Source organism: Oncorhynchus nerka, linkage group LG23, assembly GCF_034236695.1.
Source record: "Oncorhynchus nerka isolate Pitt River linkage group LG23, Oner_Uvic_2.0, whole genome shotgun sequence".
NCBI classification, from domain to species: Eukaryota; Metazoa; Chordata; class Actinopteri; order Salmoniformes; family Salmonidae; genus Oncorhynchus; species Oncorhynchus nerka.
The window spans coordinates 48,176,830-48,203,780 of record NC_088418.1 but is presented as its reverse complement, the minus strand read 5'-3'; the positions used below and the strand labels follow the sequence as shown (position 1 = coordinate 48,203,780).

General features: G+C 46.3%; 1 pseudogene; it reads right to left on the bottom strand.

Moving 5' to 3' along the window:
- Nucleotides 1-95: 95 nt before the first annotated feature.
- Nucleotides 96-26,951, bottom strand: LOC115106967 (actin nucleation-promoting factor WASL-like; annotated as a pseudogene).

Sequence of the window (26,951 nt, the reverse complement as noted above, 5' to 3'; positions counted from 1 at the left end):
GCCCAAACAAACACTTATTGTACGGTACAGTACAAAGGCTGGTCATATTTATCATCATACTCACATCCATCCCACAGAAAACAGGAAAGCGTCACTGTAAATATTAACATTTATTTGAGTGTACAATTTAATAGTCCATTATTCTTCCAACCTAATTTCTGAAGGTTTGAGGTCCATATATCCTGGTTACTGAACGGAGTTTCACTAACCGTGAAAACAGACAGAGCGATACTGTAAAAAACAGCATTAGTTCCCTTCCCCAATGAGAAAGCAGTATCCCTCTGTGTAGAGACTAGGTTAGTGTCAATGGTAGATGAGTGTTAGTGTAGTTCACTGGTCCTGAAGGACAGTTTGTTAGTGAAACAGTTCAGATGTCATATTAAGTTACCAAAACTAATTCATCCTCAAGCTTTGCATCCGCACCGACCTGATTCAAACAAAGAACTGCAGTCGGCTGATTGCTACAGTAAAACAAATATGTTTGTAGAGTATTACTGTAACTATATACTGTAACTGATGAAACAAGCCGAAACGCAGAGCAAGACAGCTGTGTGTGTGTGTGTAGTGTACGGGTTGACAGTATTGGATAATTGAAGTGATATCGGTAGCCTTTAAAGCATAACGTTGCAGATACAGCCATGATACTGCTCCGTATTCACGTACTGAGCCTCTTTCAATTCGTGCAAAAATACAAACTCTGAGTAGATTTACCATCGACAGCGAATGGGACTAAATATTCCAACAGAGCTGATTTTGTAAGAAAATAAGAGTGCTAAACTAGGATTTTTGAATAAGTAAAAATTAAGTAAGAGAAGGGTATGAAAATAGTGTTCTCGATTTTTAACAACTCTTAACATTTAGGGCCCTGTCAGTTTGTTCATTTGTTCTCCCTCCAGTCACTGACTGAACTCTACAGACCAAGAGAAACTTGACATAAAAAAAATGTTAATGCAGGAGAGAACAACTTTACAGAAAGAGAACATGACAAACCTTTACAGATTAAATGAGGTATTGCACAGAATACAAATAAAAAAAAGCATGAAGGCAACAAAAATATACAGCAAATTGATAAAACATTTACATTATCATTTGAATAAGATTTAGAAAAACAATTTAGGAACAATGTAGTGTTGTCATAATCATCTGGGGGGGGGGTCACTAGTCATCCCACTCATCATCATCCTCAAAGTCCTCTTCCTCATCATCATCGTCGTCATCATCTAGGGAGAGACACACGAACATAGAAAATACATTGGTATGAATATAACAGCATCCTCTTATCTGGTGTGTGTGTGTGTACATGTATGCATGTGTACCTGAGGAGTGGATGGCTTTGCTCCTCTTCTGCATCACCTCCATCAGAGCTCCTACGATGCCGGCTGAAGGACTGGCGGGTCCTCCTGACACTGGTTCGTCAGTCACCTGGAACACGCAGGAATACACACCAGTCAACACGCTCCAGTATAGGGGAATGTGCATCTAGTATCACTAGGGTAGGGGAAGTGTAGAAGTCAGGCCATTCATACTTCCTGCGCTTCGCAGAGCTGTTGTGAAGGAAGATGTCAAGGAAGTGAGTTTGTGTTTATAGAGGACTTCCCGCCCCCACCTACCGTCAACCAATCATGTCAATGCGGAGCTATACAGTGCAATACGGAACCATCCACATTGTTACAAAATTTGGGAGGCACACGGCGATGCGGTACAGAGCTCGATTAAGCTCTGAAATCGCATCATACCCTCAGTACTCAGCATCTGGATCAATCATAAATTGGCTTTTAGTGGTTGAGGTAGGAGCTAGAGTATAGGGAACATGGGCATAGGGGTTAGAGTGTAGTGTATAAGGTAATGTCCACTCACAGCCTTCAGCTGCTTGCCCTGTCGTATCTGTTCGAGGAGACCGTCTCGGCCGGTGCTGGTGGAAACGGGCCTCTCCTTCTGCTCCACCTTCTTCAGCGGAGCCCCCTCCCTGATCTGGCTCAACAGGGCTGAGGGCTTACCAGCACCACCTCCATCAGCTTCCAGCAGCATGGGTGGGGGAGGAGGGCCGGGAGGCGGGGGAGGAGGAGGGGGTGCTCCGGAACCCATACCTGCTGGGGCGGAGGAGGGAGGCGGGGGAGGAGGTGGGGCATGGGGAGCCAGGGAGGCATGGGAAGGCTGGGGAGGAGGGGGCAAAGGGCCTCTGGTTGGGGGTGGGGTGGAGCTCCCATGCCTGTTCTGGAGGGGGAGGTGGTGGTGGGGCTGAGGTGGGCGCTCTGGAGGGGGAGGAGGTGGAGGTGCGCCCCTTCCCCTGATGGGTGGGGGCGGGGGGCCGGAAGTCTGGTGTGGGGGAGGGGGTGGTGGTCCACCTCTGGAAGGAGGGGGTGGGGGGGCTGGACCAGAGAGAAGATAAATGATTTTTGCATGGAATCGACTATTGCATATATACACATTCTGAGTCTACTGTACACTTCACAACATGCTTTCAATTCTAGAAGAACCTCAGGAGGAAAGGCAGCAATAAATACAGCTCAATTGCTGGTATGACAGCATGCAGTAATGACTGTAGTCACTAGGGACAGCTATGCTTCATGTTATTCTTCTCAACTAACCCAGAAACTCAAAACAAAAGCTCTGTGGTAGCATAGCATTGACTAACATGATATTCTAAAGTCAAAAGGCAAACATCTCTTCAGCACACTGCAAACTGACTCCTGGTCTGGTCTGTCAAGGTGGACATGTTAGATCCAGCCCAGGGTTGCACAGCTATGGGTCCTTCTCCACAAAGCGTCTGCGATTAAGAGTGCTGATCTAGGCTCTTTCCATAGAATCTTATTCATTATGATCTAGAAGAGAAAACAGAGCCTAGATCACCATTCCTACTCAAGACACTGGACAGAGACCCTGGTCTTCAAAGGCATCAGTCCTGAGGAACTCGGGGGCCTGAGTTGTGCACCCCTGTGTTAGACCAGGGATCCCCAAACTCGGTCCTGGGGCCCCTTCCTGGGAGCACATTTTTGGGCGTTTGCCCTAGCACTACACAGCTGATTCAAATAATCATAGTTTAGGGCAACAGAACGTGCACACAGGACCCAGTTTGGGGAAACCCCATGTTAGACTTTGGGACAGAGATGGAACTAATCTTTTGTCCTACAGAGGTCAGAGTTAGTCTATCAGACAGCTCCCAGTCAGGTTAATGCCACAGCAGCACCATGCAGAGATAAACCAACCTACCACACCACCTCGGAGGTGGAGGACCTGAGGAACACACGATGAACATTAGAGCACTAAACAATCTACATGGACTCTATCACAGTTTAGGCTACAAGACAACGTGTTTGTCAGTCACTATGGATATTCTTCTGACAAACACAGAACCTAAAGCCCTTAGTTCTCCCCCCGACTCACACACACACACCTTGTCTGCGGAGCTCGATCTTGACTGCCTCCACGCCTCCCTTCTTCTCGATGAAGTCATAGATGACCTTGGAGGTCTCCTTGTCCTTCAGCTGGGCCTCAGAGATGCCACACATGTCAAACAGGTTCTTCAGCTCCGGGTCTAGGTTGTTCAACTGGAGGAGAGAAGAGAACACTGGGTTCTGGAAGAGAACACTGAAATACTGGAAAAGAAACTAACAGGAATAGAACCAATGCCGGGTTAGAACCACTATCAGTTAGAACGTCACTCAGCACTTCAATTGGTTACAACTTCACTTAGTTTGAACCTCAATGAGTTAGAACGATAAAACACTACTCAGTTAGAAACATGTCAGAGCTGGCGGTCTCATGTTCAGATAAACTGCTCAGATGTTGGCACCCCTGTTGTAAACAGCCCCTGCATCGCCACCTGGTGGCTGAGGGGAACTGTGCCAGGTTGGCACTGCCCAGGCGGGAGAGTGGATTGAAGGCTGTGGGATTATATTCACACAGAACTAGATTACACAGGTTTATATCACGTCTACTTTAAACCACTACTCTTGATCTCTGGGCAGAGACACAAAACAACAACTTAGTTGGTTTAGTTAATGTAACTCAGGTTGTGTTCTTTGATGTAATGAATTACTGCTGTAAGGGGTATTCTTTCCTGTTCCTGTCGAACCATGTTAAAACACCCGACAGCTCTTTCTCTTAAACTCGCTCATCTCGCTCTCTACTTAAGTTCTTGAAAGTATTAAAGCTCTGAAACGCAAAAATCATTGAAATCTTATTTTAGAAATGTCAACAAATCATCAGGTTTGATGTGCGTGTAGAACACCACGCAATAATTACTTATCATCCTTTTTTGGAAGCAACTGAATGGATGACGCAGAAACAGGTTTAGGCAGTGACTTCTGCAGGGGGCTGAGAGGAGAGACGACATAATATTTCATATTTAGTTCTGAGGAGAACCATGTCTGATGAACACTAAATCAGAAATAAACAAGTTCTGAGCCTGAGAACTCGTAAGGGGGGGTAAAAACACAACCCCCCCCCCTTTCTCCCAGTAATACACATCCTCGGAGAAACCATCCCACCGTCCAGGCCTACTGGTTTGAGTTTGCAAGACAGGCATTTCACTGTACTTGTGCATGAGACATTAAAACTTTTAAAATGTCCCACACGTTATATGACAGAGGCTAGCTAGACCACCGGGTGAGAAGAGGCAGATCACAGGTCACATAGGATCTTCCCATACCATTAGAAGTAGGGGATGATTCTACTAGTCAGATGCTACAGTGTAGACAACAACAATATCTCCTCAGTCAGAACCCAGTCAGTCAGTCAGTCAGTCATACTCACATCAAAGCCTGTGTTAGGGTCCCAGCCGACGTGGCCAACGTGCCTGGAAGGAAACACATGATCAGACAGAGAGTAGTACAGAGCCTGCGGGAATGATCACATAGGCTACCTACTATACACACACCAAACCCTAAACTCACACACAGAGGAAGTGTAAACTCTAAAAGTAGCCAAGCTAGAAAGGTAACTCCAAGCACATTTTTCGCTAAGAGCAGCTGTTTAAACAAGGGTGAATCATGTGTTGGCAAAAATGTATGTCTTGCCTTGGACACTGCACCCGCCACACTGTCAGGCTTTGAAAAAGCACTTGCGAATAAGCTATGTCAAACACTCCAGAGACTGTAATTAGCTCAACACTAGGAGTTGAGAAATAAAGTTGGATAGAAAGATACTACTAATTAAAAAAATGTGTTTATTCTGTTGCTAGTGATATTCATAAAAACATCAAAAATATATATCACCCCCCACAACATGATGCTGCCACCCCCATGCTTCACGGTTGGGATGGTGTTCTTCGGCTTGCGAGCTTCCCCCTTTTCCCTCCAAACATAAATGGGCATTTTGGCCAAACAGTTTCATCAGACCAGAGGACATTTCTCTAAAAATTATGATCTTTGTCCCCATGTGCAGTTGCCAACCGTAGTCAGGCCTTTTTATGGCGGTTTTGGAGCAGTGGCTTCTTCCTTGCCGAGCGGCCTTTCAGGTTATGCCGATATAAGACTCGTTTTACTGTGGATATAGATACTTTTGCACCTGTTTCCTCCAGCATCTTCACAGGGTCCTTTGCTGTTGTTCTGGGATTGATTTGCCATTTACACACCCAAGTACGTTCATCTCTTGGAGACAGAACGTGTCTCCTTCCGGAGCGGTATGACGGCTGAGATTTAATAATTGAGATCAGATGATCTGGCCTCCACTATCACGCAACCAAATTGAGATGGTTTTGGATGAGTTGGACTGCAGAGTGAAGGAAAAGCAGCCAACAGGTGCTCAGCATATGTGGGAACTCCTTCAAGACTGTCGGAAGTGTGCAACGCTGCCATCAAGGCAAAGGTTGGATACTTTGCACAATCTAAAATATATTTTGATTTGGTTACTAGATGATTCCATATGTGTTATTTCATAGTTTTGATGTCTTCACTATTATTCTACAACGTGGAAAAGAGTATAAAGAAAACCCCTTGAATAAGTAGGTGTGTCAGAACTTGACTGGTTCTGTGTGTATGTATATACACTGCTCAAAAAAAATTAAGGGAACACTAAAATAACACATCCTAGATCTGAATGAATGAAATATTCTTATTAAATACTTTTTTCTTCACATAGTTGAATGTGCTGACAACAAAATCACACACAAATTTGATTTCCAGTGATAATTTATCAACCCATGGAGGTCTGGATTTGGAGTCACACTCAAAATTAAAGTGGAAAACCACACTACAGGCTGATCCAACTTTGATGTAATGTCCTTAAAACAAGTCAAACTGAGGCTCAGTAGTGTGTGTGGCCTCCACGTGCCTGTATGACCTCCCTACAACGCCTGGGCATACTCCTGATGAGGTGGCGGATGGTCTCCTGAGGGATCTCCTCCCAGACCTGGACTAAAGCATCCGCCAACTCCTGGACAGTCTGTGGTGCAACGTGGCGTTGGTGGATGGAGCGAGACATGATGTCCCAGATGTGCTCAATTGGATTCAGGTCTGGGGAACAGGCGGGCCAATCCATAGCATCAATGCTTTCCTCTTGCAGGAACTGCTGACACACTCCAGCCACATGAGGTCTAGCATTGTCTTGCATTAGGAGGAACCCAGGGCCAACCGCACCAGCATATTGTCTCACAAGGGGTCTGAGGATCTCATCTTGGTACCTAATGGCAGTCAGGCTACCTCTGGCGAGCACATGGAGGGCTGTGCGGCCCCCCAAAGAAATGCCACCCCACACCTTGATTGACCCACCGCCAAACAGGTCATGCTGGAGGATGTTGCAGGCAGCAGAACGTTCTCCACGGCGTCTCCAGACTCTGTCACGTCTGTCACGTGCTCAGTGTGAACCTGCTTTCATCTGTGAAGAGCACAGGGCGCCAGTGGCGAATTTGCCAATCTTGGTGTTCTCTGGCAAATGCCAAAATGTCCTGCACGGTGTTGGGCTGTAAGCACAACCCCCACCTGTGGACGTCAGGCCCTCATACCACCCTCATGGAGTGGGGTTTCTGAACCGTTTGAGCAGACACATGCACATTTGTGGCCTGCTGGAGGTCATTTTGCAGGGCTCTGGCAGTGCTCCTCCTTGCACAAAGGCGGAGGTAGCGGTCCTGCTGCTGGGTTGTTGCCCTCCTACGGCCTCCTCCACGTCTCCTGATGTATTGGCCTGTCTCCTGGTAGCGCCTCCATGCTCTGGACACTACGCTGACAGACACAGCAAACCTTATTGCCACAGCTCGCATTGATGTGCCATCCTGGATGAGCTGCACTACCTGAGCCACTTGTGTGGGTTGTAGACTCAGTCTCATGCTACCACTAGAGTGAAAGCACCGCCAGCTTTCAAAAGCGACCAAAACATCAGCCAGGAAGCATAGGAACTGAGAAGTGGTCTGTGGTCCCCACCTGTAGAACCACTCCTTTATTGGGGGTGTCTTGCTAATTGCCTATAATTTCCACCTGTTGTCTAGTCCATTTGCACAGCAGCATGTGACATTTATTGTCAATCAGAATAGAGAGTAATAAATGAGAAAGAAATGGAATGGAAAACTCACTGGAAGTTGCTGGGAGTTCCGATGTCTGCCTTGGTCAGCTTCTTGCCCTTCTTTCCCTTCACCTTCTTCTCCTTCTTGTTGTTGTTGTTGAAGCTGCTGCTCACCATGTTAGTCTGAGAGGTGTGTCCGTGGAACCGTGACACAGTGTTGATCTCTGGGTTCTTGATGTCCACCGTGGCCATGGGCAGGGCCGGGCCTGGGGGGGGAGAAGAGAGTCAGAACGACAGTACCCACAATGCAACAGGCCCGGAGAGTCTTGGTCTGGGGGAGACCAGAGTCTCAGATCTAGGTAGTTTAACATACTGGATTACAATAGACTTTTGACATTTCATTAATGAGGTCTACTTCCATCGTTGACGCGTCCTCCAATTAGTTCGATGAGAGGGCACACCGGGTGACACCGTGCGTTGGCTTTTAACACCTGGAGAGTTCAGCCAGCGTCACAACACACAATCTGCTGCTGGGATCACATTACATTTTCACTAAGCACTCCTCGTGTACAACCATCTCCTCTCGAATGCCTCCCATTATGCTTAGGACAGTCAGTCAGAGAGATGTGTCTGCTAACCAACGCACAGCAGACAAGAAAAACGACTACCACACTGACTGGATGAGATGCGTGTGGAAACCTCACACGGAATAATATTGCCACTGCCTGCGGCTCACACGTCCTGTGACACCCACATAGTGGTCAAACCAAACTGAATTCTATGGACATGAGTGTCCTGACTCATCAGCCACCTACCTCTGTGGCTGGAGTCCCCACGGGGGCTCTTTCTGACCGAGGGCGAGACTGAGGGACTACAGTCACAGGGAGTTCCGTCCCCCTTCCTCCCACCTCTGTCCCCCTTACACCCTCCGGCAGCTGCCGTGTTGACGTCCAGAAGCATTTCACCCACAACGCCGCAGGCCTGGTCCCCGTGGCGCAGCGAGAGGCGGTTGGTAGGGTCGGAGGGGGGCGCATATAGTTCCTCCTGGGGAAGGATCAGGCAGTGGAGGGTGGAGAGACACCCTCCTGGATGGATCCCTCCTCCTCCCCCCTCAGATAGGTCCTCAGAGGGAGAGGACAGGAAGGTGGTACAGAACATCATCACAGAGTGATGGCGGCAGCATGAGGGGGGGGGGGCAAGACTACGTGGTGCCCAGTCCTGGGCTATAGCTTAGAGATCCACTGATCCAGAGATCTTTTGGTCCTCAGAAGCAGAGAGACATCCCAAGAGGAACACAGGGTGTGCGAGCCACAGAACTAGAGAACCAACTCCAGGATTTTCAGATTCAGAGAACCAGGTGGAAGAGCAACCAGAGAGATAAAGAGAGGAGACTGCGCAGGGTACGGACCAGACAGACAGCAGGCAGAGCCAGGCAGACTAAGACCCTCCGGCTAAGTGAGGTGCCTAGGGTTTGGGCAAATGCCACAGCAACAGCTGGCCCCGCCTCCAAACTGAGTACTCTCTCCTCCCCTTCACAACAGGGAGCACTGCCAGGTCCCATCTCTGAGCCTGACTCTTTCCCTTACTCTCTCATCCCTTCCCTTCTGCCTTTCTCCACCAGCGGGCCAAACCACACCCCCAACTCCAGCCCACCTCTAATCCCAGCAAATCACGATGATGCTGGATTTTACATAACCATTAATGCCCACTGCTAATCCACCATAATCCCTGAGGTTCTCTTAAACATGATGAATCTACATCAGAGAGAGAGGCTGGCTGGCTGGGTGGGAGACAGGACTCAAGAGACGGCATGGAGAAAGGAGGAGAGATGGTGTGAGAAAAAGGGAGAGCGCGAGAGCGATAAGGAGCGGGAGAGATGAACGAGAGAGGGCACTCAAGGCAACGAAAACTGGAACCTTCCGGGTGAATACAGTTAATTCCGCAGACACACACTAGTGAGTCATACACAAACAAACACGGTACCACATCCATCTGCCCAATGTGGATCTGGCTGTGCCCTCTTCCTATCTGCAGGGTCATTCTCACCTGTCATTACCGCAGACAGAACACACAATGCCAGACAGACCGGAATGTTGTCTGTATGGGCAAAGCCCAAGCCATGCCAGTCTGGCTTGGGCACTATGCGCAGGATTAATAAACTTGACCACTGCTACTCTAACTTCCGCGATGCATACAAATCCCGCCCTCACTTCGGCATATCCGACCACAAAGCCATCTTGATCCTACCATCTTATAGGCAGAAACTCAAACAGGATGTACCAGTGACTAGAACCATTCAATGCTGGTCTGACCAATCGGAATCCACGCTTCAAGATTGTTTTGATGACTGGGATATGTTCCGGTCAGCCTCAGAGAATAACATCATCCTATACGCTGACTCGGTGAGTGAATTTTTAAAGGAAGTGCATTGGAGAGGCTGTACCCACTGTGACTATGAAAACCTTCCCTAACCAGAAACCGTGGATGCATGGCGGCATTCGTACAAAACTGAAAGCGCAAACCACCCAATTTAACCATGGAAAGAGGTCTGGGAATATGGCTGAATATAAACAGTGTAGTTATTCTGGTGTGTTTACGGACATATTCAATCGCTCCCTATCTCAGTCTGCTGTACCCACATGCTTCAAGATGGCTACCATTGTTCCTGTACCCAAGACGGCAAAGATGAACTAAATGACTACCGCACCGTAGAACTCACTTCTTGTCATCATGGCGTGCTTTGAGAGACTAGTCAAGGATCATATCACCTCCACCTTCCCGGTGATGCAATCGCCATCTCACTGCACATTCCCATCTGGACAAGAGGAAGAAGAATGCTGTTCATTGATGACAGCTCAGCATTCAACACCATAGTTCCCTCCAAGCTCATCATCAAGCTGGAGGCTTCATGATGCCTCCCACTCAATCAAGTTTGCAGACGACAACAGTAGTGGACCTGCAGGGAGGAGGTGAGGGCACGGAGTGTGGCACCCCCAAGGCCATCAGACTGCTAAACAGCAATCACTAACTCAGAGATGCTGCTGCCGACATGGAGACCCAATCACTGGCCACTTTAGCAAATGGATCACTATTCACTTTAAACAATGCCACTTTAATAATGTTTTACATATCTTACATTACTTATTAATATCATATGTATTACTTCCGGCGTTCCTAGGAAACTATGCAGTTTGTTTTTTTACGTGTTATTTCTTACATTAGTACCCCAGGTCATCTTAGGTTTCATTACATACAGTCGAGAAGAACTACTGAATATAAGATCAGCGTCAACTCACCATCAGTACGACCAAGAATGTTTTCCGCGACGCGGATCCTGTGTTCTGCCTTACAAACAGGACAACGGAATGGATCGCATGCAGCGACCTAAGAAAACAAATCCGAAAAAGAGGGAAACGTAGCGGTCTTCTGGTCAGACTCCGGACAAGGGCACATCGCGCACCACTCCCCAGCATTCTTCTTGCCAATGTCCAGTCTCTTGACAACAAGGTTGATGAAATCCGAGCAAGGGTAGCATTCCAGAGGGACATCAGAGACTGCACCGTTCTCTGCTTCACGGAAACATGGCTTACTGGGAAGACGCTATCCGATGCGGTGCAGCCAACGGGTTTCTCCACGCATCGCGCCGACAGAAACAAACATCTTTCTGGTAAGAAGAGTGGCGGGGGCGTATGCCTCATGACTAACGAGACATGGTGTGATGAAGGAAACATACAGGAACTCAAATCCTTCTGTTCACCTGATTTAGAATTCCTCACAATCAAATGTAGACCGCATTATCTTCCAAGAGAATTCTCTTCGATTATAATCACAGCCGTATATATCCCCCCCCAAGCAGACACATCGATGGCTCTGAACGAACTTTATTTAACTCTTTGCAAACTGGAAACCATTTATCCGGAGGCTGCATTCATTGTAGCTGGGGATTTTAACAAAGCTAATCTGAAAACAAGACTCCCTAAATTTGATCAGCATATCGATTGCGCAACCAGGGGTGGTAAAACCTTGGATCATTGTTACTCTAACTTCCGCGACGCATATAAGGCCCTGCCCCGCCCCCCTTTCGGAAAAGCTGACCACGACTCCATTTTGTTGATCCCTGCCTACAGGCAGAAACTTAAACAAGAGGCTCCCACGCGGAGGTCTGTCCAACGCTGGTCAGACCAAGCTGACTCCACACTCCAAGACTGCTTCCATCACGTGGACTGGGACATGTTTCGTATTGCGTCATATAAAAATATTGACGAATACGCTGATTCGGTGTGAGAGTTCATTAGAACGTGCGTTGAAGATGTCGTTCCCATAGCAACGATAAAAACATTCCCTAACCAGAAACCGTGGATTGATGGCAGCATTCGCATGAAACTGAAAGCGCGAACCACTGCTTTTAATCAGGGCAAGGTGTCTGGCAACATGACCGAATACAAACAGTGCAGCTATTCCCTCCGTAAGGCTATTAAACAAGCTAAGCGTCAGTACAGAGACAAAGTAGAATCTCAATTCAACGGCTCAGACACAAGAGGCATGTGGCAGGGTCTACAGTCAATCACGGACTACAAGAAGAAACCCAGCCCAGTCACGGACCAGGATGTCTTGCTCCCAGGCAGACTAAATAACTTTTTTGCCCGCTTTGAGGACAATACAGTGCCACTGACACGGCCTGCAACGAAAACATGCGGTCTCTCCTTCACTGCAGCCGAGGTGAGTAAGACATTTAAACGTGTTAACCCTCGCAAGGCTGCAGGCCCAGACGGCATCCCCAGCCGCACCCTCAGAGCATGCGCAGACCAGCTGGCCGGTGTGTTTACGGACATATTCAATCAATCCCTATACCAGTCTGCTGTTCCCACATGCTTCAAGAGGGCCACCATTGTTCCTGTTCCCAAGAAAGCTAAGGTAACTGAGCTAAATGACTACCGCCCCGTAGCACTCACTTCCGTCATCATGAAGTGCTTTGAGAGACTAGTCAAGGACCATATCACCTCCACCCTACCTGACACCCTAGACCCACTCCAATTTGCTTACCGCCCAAATAGGTCCACAGACGATGCAATCTCAACCACACTGCACACTGCCCTAACCCACCTGGACAAGAGGAATACCTATGTGAGAATGCTGTTCATCGACTACAGCTCGGCATTCAACACCATAGTACCCTCCAAGCTCGTCATCAAGCTCGAGATCCTGGGTCTCGACCTCGCCCTGTGCAACTGGGTACTGGACTTCCTGACGGGCCGCCCCCAGGTGGTGAGGGTAGGCAACAACATCTCCTCCCCGCTGATTCTCAACACGGGGGCCCCACAAGGGTGCGTTCTGAGCCCTCTCCTGTACTCCCTGTTCACCCACGACTGCGTGGCCACGCACGCCTCCAACTCAATCATCAAGTTTGCGGACGACACAACAGTGGTAGGCTTGATTACCAACAACGACGAGACGGCCTACAGGGAGGAGGTGAGGGCCCTCTGAGTGTGGTGTCAGGAAAATAACCTCACACTCAACGTCAACAAAACTAAGGAGATGATTGTGGACTTCAGGAAACAGCAGATGGAACACCCCCCTATCCACATGGATGGAACAGTAGTGGAGAGGGTAGCAAGTTTTAAGTTCCTCGGCATACACATCACAGACAAACTGAATTGGTCCACTCACACTGACAGCGTCGTGAAGAAGGCGCAGCAGCGCCTCTTCAACCTCAGGAGGCTGAAGAAATTCGGCTTGTCACCAAAAGCACTCACAAACTTCTACAAGATGCACAATCGAGAGCATCACCGCCTGGTACGGCAACTGCTCCGCCCTCAACCGTAAGGCTCTCCAGAGGGTAGTGAGGTCTGCACAACGCATCACCGGGGGCAAACTACCTGCCCTCCAGGACACCTACACCACACAATGTTACAGGAAGGCCATAAAGATCATCAAGGACATCAACCACCCGAACCACTGCCTGTTCACCCCGCTATCATCCAGAAGGCGAGGTCAGTACAGGTGCATCAAAGCTGGGACCGAGAGACTGAAAAACAGCTTCTATCTCAAGGCCATAAGACTGTTAAACAGCCACCACTAACATTGAGTGGCTGCTGCCAACACACTGACACTGACTCAACTCCAGCCACTTTAATAATGGGAATTGATGGGAAATGTAAATATATCACTAGCCACTTTAAACAATGCTACCTTATATAATGTTACTTACCCTACATTATTCATCTCATATGCATACGTATATACTGTACTCTACATCATCCTTATGTAATACATGTATCACTAGCCACTTTAACTATGCCACTTTGTTTACTTTGTCTACATACTCATCTCATATGTATATACTGTACTCGATACCATCTACTGTATGCTGCTCTGTACCATCACTCATTCATATATCCTTATGTACATATTCTTTATCCCCTTACACTGTGTATAAGACAGTAGTTTTAGAATTGTTAGTTAGATTACTTGTTGGTTATCACTGCATTGTCGGAACTAGAAGCACAAGCATTTCGCTACACTCTCATTAACATCTGCTAACCATGTGTATGTGACAAATAACATTTGATTTGATTTGATTATGTACCCTACCATTCAAAAGTTTGGGGTCACTTAGAAAGGTCTTTGTGTTCCATGAAAACACACATGAAATGAGTTGCAAAATGAATAGGAAATATAGTCAAGATGTTGACAAGGTTATAAATAATGATTTATAATTGAAATAATTGTGTTCTTCAAACTTTGCTTTCGTCAAAGAATCCTCCATTTGCAGCAATTACAGCCTTGCAGACCTTTGGCATCTAGTTGTCAATTTATTGAGGTACTCTGAAGAGATTTCACCCCATGCTTCCTGAAGCACCTCCCACAAGTTGGATTGGCTTGATGGGCACTTCTTACGTACCATACGGTCAAGCTGCTCACACAACAGCTCAATAGGGTTGAGATCTGGTGACAGTGCTGGCCACCATTATAAACAGAATACCAGCTGACTGCTTCTTTCCTAAATAATTCTTGCATAGTTTGGAGCTGTGCTTTGGGTCATTGTCCTGTTGTAAGAGGAACGCTCCGTCCACAGGGTATGGCATGACATTGTAAAATGGAGTGATGGCGATCTTGAAGGAAGGATTTTACCCTGTACAAATCTCAGATACTCAACTAGTCTAAAGGCCTATTTTATTGCTTCTTTAATCAACATAAGTTTTCAGCTGTTCTAACAATTGCAAAGGGGTTTTCTAGTGATCAATTAGCCTTTTAAAATGATAAACTTGGATTAGCTAACACAACATGCCATTGGAACACAGGAGTGATGGTTGCTGATAATGGGCCTCTGTACGCCTATGTAGACATTCCATTATTAGTATTTATTTTAATAAGCCGTTTCCACCTACAATAGTCATTTACAGCATTAATAAATGTCTACACTGTATTTCTGATCAATTTGATGTTATTTTAATGGACAAAACATTTGCTTATCTTTCAAAAAACAGGGACAGTGAACGCAAACGGCAGTGTATATACTGTTTTATATACCATCTATTGCACCTTGCCTACGCCGCTCAGCCACCGCTCATCCATATATTTATATGTACATATTCTCATTCAGCCCTTTTAGATTTGTGTGTATTAGGCAGCAGTTGGGGAATTGTTCGATTACTGGTTTGATATTACTGCACTGTTGGAACCAGAAGCACAAGCATTTCGCTACACTCGCATTAACATCTGCTAGCCATGTGCAAGTGACCAATAACATTTGGTTTGATCAACCCTCAGGGGACAGGATGGGTCTAAATGTCACCAATTCCCCCTTTCCTCTACCCCTACACCACAACTCCTTCCGTTCCACAAAGCCATTGCTATGGGTGTTAGGGGACTGGGGTAGTGTGAGTGCTGTGCAGTAACTAACATTAGCAGCTGAATTAAATCCTCTTAGCCTGATTAAGCAGAGCAGGGGTTGACACCGTCTGTCCACCCAGTCAGACCAGTACAATACTATGGGGAGCCAGACAGAGCACACTAGCTGAAGTCCAATAGTATCCACTGTTGCCAAGCGATGCCAAGGAGTGCTATGCAAGTGTGCCACTGTACTGTTCCACAACAGCAAATCTACATGACCAGTTCAGAGAGCATCTCTAAAAAAAAAGAGATTTTGACTGCTATAGTATCTGTACAATTGGGGAAAGCTCTGGTACCAAGTGACATGAACCGTATCACCCCCAGCCTGTCTGGGTGCTGATGAGAGGGGATTGGAGCATGAGATGCCGCTTATACGCTACAAGGTTATATATATCTTATCTATAGCTAAGTGATCTACTGTGAATGTAGGCTGATTATTCATATGGCCTGGTTTGGAGAATGAGTGTTGTTACAGGTTTGGTATTTTCAGATTGAGGGGAGGGATCTGCTCAACGTCCCTGTGGAACTGGCTTTCTGGAGAGTGTGTGTGTGCAGAATACCTAAAGCATGTCCTGTATAGTGGATCTTTGTACTTAGAAATGGCCTCTCACCACTGATGCTACAGTCAGATATACAGTACTTCCATGCCCATTTTGGTTAAGATTAAGACTGGGGAAAGGTCATCTGTTAGCCAGGGGCTTGAGAGAGGTGTTCACTCTAAGACCCTACTATCAGGGGATTATCCAATGGCTTTACACTGGAACCATTCAATCAAAGCCATGTGGGGAAGTGGGGGAGTGACGATTGTGTTTGTGGAGGAATATTTTGAGTCAAATAATTTCTGGGTTGTTTGAAAGCGTAGTGTCTACATCAATTTCTGATTAAAAAAAATATATATATAATTTTTTTTTAAAAAGACCCGAGTGAATTTCATGAAGGACCTACCATTTTGACCTGGAGGGTCACGTCTCTTTTCTGTAAAACAAAATGTATAGAATTAAACTCCTGTATAGTGCTGTGTGTTAGTGTTAGTGAAAGGGAGAGGTGAGGGATTGGCATGGAGTTACAGGTGACTGAAGTGCACGGATCAAAGAGGAACTCTTCTGCAACAAGGGGAGGGTTCGGACAGAGTTAGTTTATAAGCAGCAGGGGTGTATGTGTGGATTAATCGTCAAGCGCAGGTGTACGAGTTAGTAATTTCCCAGAACGATCACAGGCAGACTGATAAAACGGAGCTCAGATCTAAAAGAGTCGAGGACCATCATCCATACAGAGACTGCATAGACTATTGCTGGTTTGGGACAGAGGGCAAACAGTCCTGACCTTGTTATTATAGCAAGCTTATCTTCAAGAGCACGGTTGCCCCTGGTCTTAGCTGATCAGGCACAGGTTTATGTTAAGGATTAGAGGTCGACCGATTAATCGGCATGGCCGATTAATTAGGGCCGATTTCAAGTTGTTTTCATAACAATCGGTAATTGGCATTTTTGGATGCCTATTATGGCCGATTACGTTGCACTCCACGAGGAGACTGCGTGGCAGGCTGACCACCTGTTACGCAAATGCAGCAAGGAGCAAAGGTAAGTTGCTAGCTAGCATTAAACTTATCTTATAATTTTTTTTCACATAATCACTAGTTAACTACACATGGTTGATTATATTACTAGTTTAACTAGCTTGTCCTGCGTTGCAAATAATCAATGCGGTGCCTGTTAATTTATCATCGAATCACAGCCTACTTCGCCAAACAGGTGATGATTTAACAAAAGCACACTCGTTGCACAAATGTACCAAACCATAAACACCAATGCCTTTCTTAAAATCAATACACAGAAGTATATATTTTTTTAAACGTGCATATTTAATTCAGAGAAATTCATGTTAGCAGGCAATATTAACTAGGGAAATTGTGTCACTTCTCTTGTGTTCATTACAAGTAGAGTCAGGGTATATGCAACCGTTTGGGCCGCCTGGCTCGTTGCAAACTAATTTGCCAGAATTTTACATAATTATGACACAACATTGAAGGTTGTGCAATGTAATAGGAATATTTAGACTTAAGGTTGCCACCCGTTTGATAAAATACGTAACGGTTGCATATTTCACTGAAAGAATAAACATTTTGTTTTCAAAATGATAGTTTCCGGATTTGACCATATTAATGACCCAAGGCTCGTATTTCTGTGTGTTTATTATATTATAATTAAGTCTATGATTTGATATTTGATAGAGCAGTCTGCTTACCACCGCTCAGTCAGCAGCAGGCTCGTAAGCATTCATTCCAACAGCACTTTCCTGCGTTTGCCAGCAGCTCTTTGCAATGCTTGAAGCACAGCGCTGTTTATGACTTCAACCCTATCAACTCCCGGGATTATGCTGCAATACTATAGTGCCTATATGAACATCCAATAGTCAAAGGTATATGAAATACAAATGGTATAGAGAGAAATAGTCCTATAATAATTACAACCTAAAACTTCTTATCTGGGAATATTGAAGACTCATTTTTAAAAAGGAACCACCAGCTTTCATATGTTCTCATGTTCTGAGCAAGGAACTTAAATGTTAGTTTTTTTACATGGCAATTATTGCACTTTCACTTTCTTCTCCAACACTGTTTTGGATTATTTAAAACAAACTGAACATGTTTCATTTATTTGAGACTAAATTGATTTCATTTATGTATTATATTAAGTTAAAACAAAAGTGTTCATTCAATACTGTTGTAATATATATATATAAAAAGAAATAGTCGGCCGATTAATCAGTATCGGCTATTTTTTGGTGCTCCAATAATCGATATCGGCATTGAAAAATCATAATCGGTTGACCTCTAGTTTGGATTTCAGAGAGGTTAAAGCTGATTCTAGATCCGCTCCCCTTCTACCGGAGGTAACGGTGGGCCAGAGCGAGAAAGGAAGAGAGCCAGAGCGAGAAAGGAAGAGAGCCAGAGCGGGAAAGGAAGAGAGCCAGAGCGGGAAAGGAAGAGAGCCAGAGCGGGAAAGGAAGAGAGCCAGAGCGAGAAAGGAAGAGAGCCAGAGCGAGAAAGGAAGAGAGCCAGAGCGAGAAAGGAAGAGAGCCAGAGCGAGAAAGGAAGAGAGCCAGAGCGAGAAAGGAAGAGAGCCAGAGCGAGAAAGGAAGAGAGCCAGAGCGAGAAAGGAAGAGAGCCAGAGCGAGAAAGGAAGAGAGCCAGAGCGAGAAAGGAAGAGAGCCAGAGCGAGAAAGGAAGAGAGCCAGAGCGAGAAAGGAAGAGAGCCAGAGAGAAAGGAAGAGAGAGCTGTCAATTGAACAATTAGGAAGTAAAGGAGATGGCAGATAAAGAAGGTGAGATCCATACATCTCAAAATGGAGAGGACCTGTCCAATCATTAGCAGACCGGGCTGAGGTCAGAGGGGAGGAAATGGTTTTAATAGAGGTCTGAGGTCAGTAGAATCAAAGATGGCGTCGGTAGTCACCAGATTTTCTCTGTCGTCTCCCCAGCAGGTCTCCCACGGCGACCCGGAAATGCTTGGCCTCCTCCTCGCTTGCGAAGTTCAGTCCCATCTGGCACGACTACACACACACCCACACACAAATACGCACGCCCACAAACGCATGAAGTAGAATGTCATAAGAACGAACGAACACTGCAGGCTTGAAAAAACAGCACACACACACACACAGGTTTTTGCCATAAACAAATGGCCATGTCATGTGAAAGGACTTGGCTGGAGCAAGATATATCAAGTACATAGAGAAAGGTATAACTCACATCTCCTGCGAACGTGAAGAAGTAAGATTTGGAAACGGTGATTGAGAAGTTGTTGTAGAGCTCCTGCTCAAACACGGTTTTACCCTCCTGTGGAGAGAGAGCGAGCGAGGTTTTATTGTCACATAGGTGCAGTGAAATGTGTTTTACAGGGTCAGCCATAGTAGTGCGGGACACTCTGAGCAAATTAGGATTAAGTGCCTTGCTCAAAGGCACTTCAACAGATTTAGTGTGTGTGTCTCTCTCATCTCTATAGTAAAGGACATAGTAAAGGTTGCTGCCGTGTCCGAGTTGGTCTGTGTTTTGTGTGTGAACTAGACCCACCTTGATGTCAAACACCCTGATAAAGTAGGATCGTGCTGGGTTGTCTTTGACCAGACAGGCCACACCACAGCACCTCTTGGTCCAGGCTGAGTTCCTGTCTGCTGCATATACCTGCACCACCGCAGAACACAGCGACTGCAGAGTGACGGAGAGAGTGACAGAGAGAGGCACAAGGGGTTAATGAATGATGTGATGAGAGTATAGTACCCCTAATAGAAGGAATGAAGGCACTAACTAAGTCGCTCTGGATGAGAGCATCTGCTGAATAACTCAAATGTAAAATGGATGGAATAGGGATTTAACTGAGACCCACAGACCATCTGTTTTACAGTGACTTTTTTTTTTTACTTTAAAAAAACAGAGGTATTCGACCTCAGTGGAATCAACTTTCTAGTTAAAAAAAAAAAAAAAAAAAAATACACTCAAGGACCCAAGTAAACACAATATCAGGCCGATTTCTACAACAACTAATAGCGTGGCTAAACGTCTCCTCTGTTTTGGTCCCGAAGCGGTCATGCTGAAACTGTGTGAAGCGCACCTGCGCAGATACTCTGACTGCGCAAAATGTTTGCATCGCGCTCATCTCAAAGTCCGCGGATCTGCTCAGGGCAACCTCATCTCACCAAGTCGACCTTTAAATCAAGGTCAGAAAATTATGTATGCGCAGAAACACTACTACAGAGGTGTGTGACAGCACGGGCAGAGTTTAGACTACCAGTTCATTTCATTTCTCAGCAGGAATAAAGTCACCCTGTCCTCGTGTGTGTGTGTGTGTGTGTGTGTGTGTGTGTGTGTGTGTGTGTGTGTGTGTGTGTGTGTGTGTGTGTGTGTGTGTGTGTGTACGTGTACCAGTACTGTCCTCTGTATGGCTTGCTGACATCTAGGCAGTCTCCTCACGCAGGACGGTAAAAGTAGGCTGCCAAGCAAATGGGTCTTCCAAATGGACAATAACCCAGAGCATTCTTCCAAACTTGTGGCAAAATGAATTAAGGACAACAAAGTCAAGGTATTGGAGTGGCCATCGCAAAGCCCTGACCTCAATCCTATAGAGAATTTATTGGCAGAACAGAAAAAGCGTGTGGGAGCAAGGAGGCCTGACAAACCTGACTCAGTTACACCAGCTCTGTCAGGAGGAATGGGCCAAAATTCACCCAACTTATTGTGGGAAGCTTGTGGAAGGCTACCCGAAACATTTGACCCAAGTTAAAGGCAATACTACCAAATACTAATTGAGTGTATGTAAACCTCTGACCAACTGGGCATGTGATGAAAGAAATATAAGCTGAAATAAATCCTTCTGACATTTCACATTCTTAAAATAAAGTGGTGATCTTAACTGATCTAAGACAGGGAATTTTAACTAGGATTAAATGTCAGTGAAAAACTGAGTTTAAACGTATTTGGCTAAGGTGTATGTAAACTTCCGACTTCAAATGTAAGTACAAACACCCCTGAGTCAATATTTTGTAGAAGCACCTTTGGCATCAATTCCAGCTGTGAGTCTTTCTGGCTAAATCTCTAAGAGCTTTGCACACCTGGATTGTGCAACATTTGCCCATTATTATTTTCAAAATTCTTCAAGCTCTGTCAAATTGATTGATGATCATTGCTAGACAAACATTTTTGAGGTCATGTCATAGATTTTCAAGAAGATTTAAGTCAAAACTAACTTTTTTTCACTCAGGAACATTTGTTGTCTTCTTGGTAGGCAACTCCATTGTAAATTTGGCCCTGTGATTTAGCTATTGTCCTACTCAAAAGTGAATTAATCTCCCAGTTTCTGGTGGAAAGCAGACTGGTTACAGGTTTTCCTCTAGGACTTTGCCTGTGCTGAGCTCTATTCCTGTTGTTTACGAAGCATGTGACAAATATGTATGTACATGTCTATTTACACACACAAAGGTATGCAGACACCCCTTCAATTAGTGGAGTCGGCCATTTCAGCCACACCCATTGCTGACAGGTGTATAAAATAAGAACGAGCACACAGCCATGCAATCTCCATAGACAACGTCAGGAGACTGGCCTTACTGAAGAGCTCAGTGACTTTCAACGTGGCACCATCACAGGATGCCACCTTTCCAACAAGTGAGTTTGTCAAATTTCTGCCCTGGTCAACTGTAAGTGCTGTTATTGTGAAGTGGAAACCTCTAGGAGCAACAAGGGCTCCGCCGCGAAGTGGTAGGCCACACAAGTTTACATGACGGGACCACCGGGTGCTGAGGCACGTAAAAATGGTCTGTCATTGGTTGCAACACACTACAGAGTTCCAAACTACCTCTGGAAGAAACGTCATCACAATAACTATTCGGCGGGAATTTTATGAAGCGGGTTTCCGTGGCCGAGCAGCCGTACACAAGCTTAAGATCAACATGCGCAATGCCAAGCGTCGGGTGGAGTGTTGCAAAGCTCGCCACCATTGGATCAGTGGAAACAAATCTGGGTTTGGCGGATGCCAGTGCCAACTGTAAAGTTAAGTGGAGGAGCAATAATGGCCTGGGGCTGTTTTTCATGGTTTGGACTAAGCCCCTTAGTTACAGTGAAGGGAAATCTTAATGCTTCAGCATACAGTAACATTCTAGATGATTCTGTGCTTGCACCTTTGTGGCAACAGTTTGGGGAAGGCCTTTTCCTGTTTCAGGATGACAATGCCCTCATGCACAAAGCAAGGTCCATACAAAAATGGTTTGTTGAGATCGGTGTTGAAGAACTTGACTGGCCTGCACAGAGCCCTGACCTCAACCCCATTGAACACCTTGGGGATGAATTAGAACGCCGACTGCGAGCCAGGCCCAATCGCCCAGCATCAGTGCCTGACCTCAATAATGCTCGTGGCTGAATGAAAGCAAGTTCCAGCGGAAATGTGCCAACATCTAGTGAAAAGCCTTCCCAGAAGAGTGGAGGCTGTTATAGCAGCAAAGGTAGGACCAACTCCATATTAACGCTCAAGATTTAGGAATGAGATGTTCAATGACCAGGTGTTCACATACATTACATGACCAAAAGTATATTTTAATGCAATCATCTCCGGTTTCATTTAAAAGCTTTTTATCCTTCACTTGTTTGTAACAAATGCCAAGGTTTGCAGTCAAACTTTGTTCTTAATTTATCATTGATCACAATCAGACAGATAAACATCTTGATTCTATGTTTAGCAGAGATCTTCTGTGAATAAAGTGACGCAGAAGGGTGAAAAGAAAAAAGCAGCTAACGACACTTAGCTGTTTTACGAGTGGTCTTAGGCCGTCAGTAAATAACGAGCGCTTTCAAGTGCAACTTTAGTAACAACGGTTTCGGGAAACTGCACAGAGATTTATCGATGCACCTACGAAAGTTCTAACAGCGAACTTAGCCTTAAAATGCTTTTGGGAAACGGGGCCCAGGTTCTTCCCAGAGTTTACTAGCCTCGTCGCAGTGGGGTTCAGGCCCATTGCCCTGCAGATGAAAGGCAGGCCAGAGCATAAAGTGGTAAACCAAGTTTACTAGAAAACCTAGTAGCTAACTACACACAGATGGGCTGTGCAGGATCTGGGGACAGCCTACATTTCAAAGAAAGCAATATCTGTCTGTGCTCATCTAGTGGGCTGTGCTACCGCAGTGAGGTCACAGAGCTGAGCTGTATCATCCATCAGCCTCTCCAGTTCTGATCACCAGCGGCAGCCAGAACGAGCCCCGCTGGCCACAGGAGGCACCCAGTCCCAGTGACATCATCAAAGCTCGCCATGGCACCACTCTCCAGGCTGCTGGTGCTACTACACACTACAGCCAGTGGGACTGTAGAGGGCTCACAGGGGGAAACAAACAGGATGTTGAATGCACGGCAACTGTGCATCATTAATCCATCCATGTCCTGACAGTATTTCCCATTTATCCTAAAAAGCGGGATAGGGTAGGAATGGCTGGGAAGGACAGAAAGAGAGGGGGGAAGTCAGAGTGGAGTTGGGAAGGAGTAGAGACTGGAGAGTAGTAGGAAATACAGACACTGATAAGGGAAGGCAGAGGCCCAGAATAGGGCTGGTAAGGGGAGGCAGAGGCCCAGAATAGGGCTGGTAAGGGGAGGCAGAGGCCCAGAATAGGGCTGGTAAGGGGAGGCAGTGGCCCAGAGTAGGGCTGGTAAGGGGAGGAAGTGGCCCAGAGTAGGGCTGGTAAGGGGAGGCAGTGGCCCAGAGTAGGGCTGGTAAGGGGAGGCAGAGGCCCAGAATAGGGCTGGTAAGGGGAGGCAGTGGCCCAGAATAGGGCTGGTAAGGAGAGGCAGTGGCCCAGAGTAGGGCTGGTAAGGGGAGGAAGTGGCCCAGAGTATGGCTGGTAAGGGGAGGCAGTGGCCCAGAGTATGGCTGGTAAGGGGAGGAAGTGGCCCAGAGTATGGCTGGTAAGGGGAGGAAGTGGCCCAGAGTAGGGCTGGTAAGGGGAGGCAGTGGCCCAGAGTAGGGCTGGTAAGGGGAGGAAGTGGCCCAGAGTAGGGCTGGTAAGGGGAGGAAGTGGCCCAGAGTAGGGCTGGTAAGGGGAGGAAGTGGCCCAGAGTAGGGCTGGTAAGGGGAGGCAGTGGCCCAGAGTAGGGCTGGTAAGGGGAGGCAGTGGCCCAGAGTAGGGCTGGTAAGGGGAGGAAGTGGCCCAGAGTAGGGCTGGTAAGGGGAGGCAGAAGTGGGGAAACAGTGGGAACAGGGAAGAGGTTGGGAAGGAGAGTATGTGGTAAAGATCAAAAGGCAAGTTTTTGCCACTCCTGCACAAAACACTGAAGGAGGTCGACTACCGCACTTCCTGCTGGAGAGGACTGCTGCTCAGGCAGTCTCACACATACACACACACAAATTGGATAGCTTCCAACTCTAGCCTGGTGCTGATAGTAAAAAGTGAAGCAGTAGGAATACCAATGAGTTGAATGTCAGTAAAGCCACAGCAACACAGGTTGGACCTCTCACATGTGTGATTCATCATCTGGCAGAGCCCTGCGTTTCAGAGTTTGCGGCTCACTGTTTGTATGTATGAATGACTGAAAGAGGAGAGAGAGAGAGACACTGAGCTGAAATCCACTGACAGCTCTGATTCCGAGTAGCATATAACAGCTACGTCTCAACAGGCAACTTGGGTATTAGACATTAGCTTCTGGCTCAGCTAGCATAACATTACTTGCCTTTAACGAATGGAATAAACCAAAGGTTAAACACAGAAGCCAGGGGCTGTTCGGGGTTCAGTTCTCTGTGGAGGAAGAGTAAAGACTGCAGCAGCAATGATGAGTTCCTGCATGTTCTTCTCTAGCTACGTGAGACCACTACATAACAAGCAATCACTCACCTCTCCCGGATTTTAACAACATTTTTTTTTCAAGAGGAGAGTGAGGCAGGAATGTTCCTCACGCAAACTGCCTGGGCTGTGTCACATGGTGAGTGACATGGCCTGGATGTCTGTGGAATGACGTCATTGGCTGTGTATGCAGGTGTACGACACACGTGCAGAGACACGTGGGACAGGTATGACTGACTGACAGGTAGGAGGCGGGACTCTCTTCTGGCCCACCACGTGAGCAGTAGGAAGTAAGTTAAGACTACTTCCTCCACACCACCTTAGCCTACTTTGTGAACATGGCAACGGTAACATGACTCAAAGCGAGATAATATGGGGAAGTAAAGGGTGTGGTAATGTGGCATGGGAAAGTTACTACAGAGACAGAAAACGTCTACTCTCGAGAAACTGTCGGCTCAACCACCGTAGGGAACCTGTGCGAGCAGTATCCGTCTTCACACGGGGCAGAAACCTGCCAAGAAGCCATACTTAGTTTCAAACATTACCCAACACATCCTGACCTATATCCACGAGGAAATCTGATTAAGCCACATGCCCGATGAACTGATCAACAACATTAAATGGCGTCCAATTGTGTCAACCAACCTGGTGTTTACAGGAAGCTCATACCTGTATGGAGAGTGAAATAAGGGGTGGGTGCATTCTCTGAATTGTCATCTGATGACAATTAGTTAACCACCCAAGGCTAGCCAGGTAGTTTATTGACATACACCCCAGTGTGTCAACTTGATCTAATAAACCAGCGAATAGATACTGTACTGTTTTGTTGACATAAGTGTAGGTTACAATTCTATTGTACATTACACCAATTTAAAATACCCAAGGTTAAAGAGTGCAATCAACGCAGATCATATTTCAAGAGGACACATTGCTTCTCTTGAAATATAATTTTCTGGAAGTGTCAATTGATAACAAAACGCGTTATATAATATACATTTCAGGCCGTCACATTAAATAGCGCCTTGCCCAGCAGAGATCATTTGCCAGGGATACAATGTAACGCTACATTGGACACATTCTTCACTGATTGCTATATCTCCAAAACCCGAGGAGAGCAGTCAACTGAATTGAATCGTGTGATTGCCTATGAGAAAGTATCGTGTGGACAGCAGAACAATGAATGGCAAGTGTTGTAGCATGCCAGACAGATTGTTCCCAACACACAGGCGGCTTCCGAAATCTGCCAAGGCATTATGCAACGCTGGTACGAATAATAATTCGTAGCCGGGTTGATGGGTTTACCAGATCCAAACACTGGCCTTGGTCTAGGCCAACAAAACCGAGGAGCACATTCTTCTTAACAGTGGTTTACCTCGTTTGGGTGTTTCCATGCTATGCAGGTGTGTCAGGAAACACCCGAGGCCTCCGGGCTTGACAAACTTTCTACCGCCCAAATGGCACTGTGTCCTGGGATATCAACATTCCCTTTTCCTTAACCCTGTTCAACCGGTCTAGCCCAAACCAATGGAAGGACCGTCAGTGCCAGTGGCGAGAGTTGTTTCCCTTTCGATGGTTTTATCAAATATATTGAGGCATCAATTACACAGGTTTTCAATTCATCCTGAAACGGGTAAACATCATCCATGAGCATTTAGTAAAGAAAGTATGACTGATAAAACTTACCGTGCATTTTCTGCCGAGGTAATTGAAGAGACAGTCGTTCTCTTGTGGGGTTAGCAGTATGGATCCATTGTTAGCGGGCCGCCGTTGCGGCAGATGGCCACTCATTACTGACAATCAACCAAAAGGTGTGTTATGATTCCGATTCGTCGTATGAAACTCAAACAAATAGTCATTGATCTGCCGTGGCCTGCAACCGGACCCTCACATCCATGCACGTCTGACCACAACCCGATAGAAACCGCTTTAGTACGCGAACATCCCCGTTGGTTCCAAACGCAACGCAAGGTCCTCCTTCAATCCAAATTATGAGAACATTACTGCAACGTCCTGAAGGAGGTAGATACTAAAGTTTCATCGGAACTCCAGCGCGAACAGCAGCAGATTTGTGGCTCAATCCAACATGGCAGTCTGTGGGAATAAACCAAACACCTAACGGGGGGAGTGCGCACTTTTTGAAATGCAGGACTAGATCATCTTGAGAGCATTAAACGGTTGTTACACAACATGTATCACATACACATATACAATCTTGATATCAAAAATGAATGCAAATTCGTCAAAAGAAGCGCAATTAAACTATTTTTTGAGAGAACGGTACGATCCAGTCCGCCTATGCTTATACCAA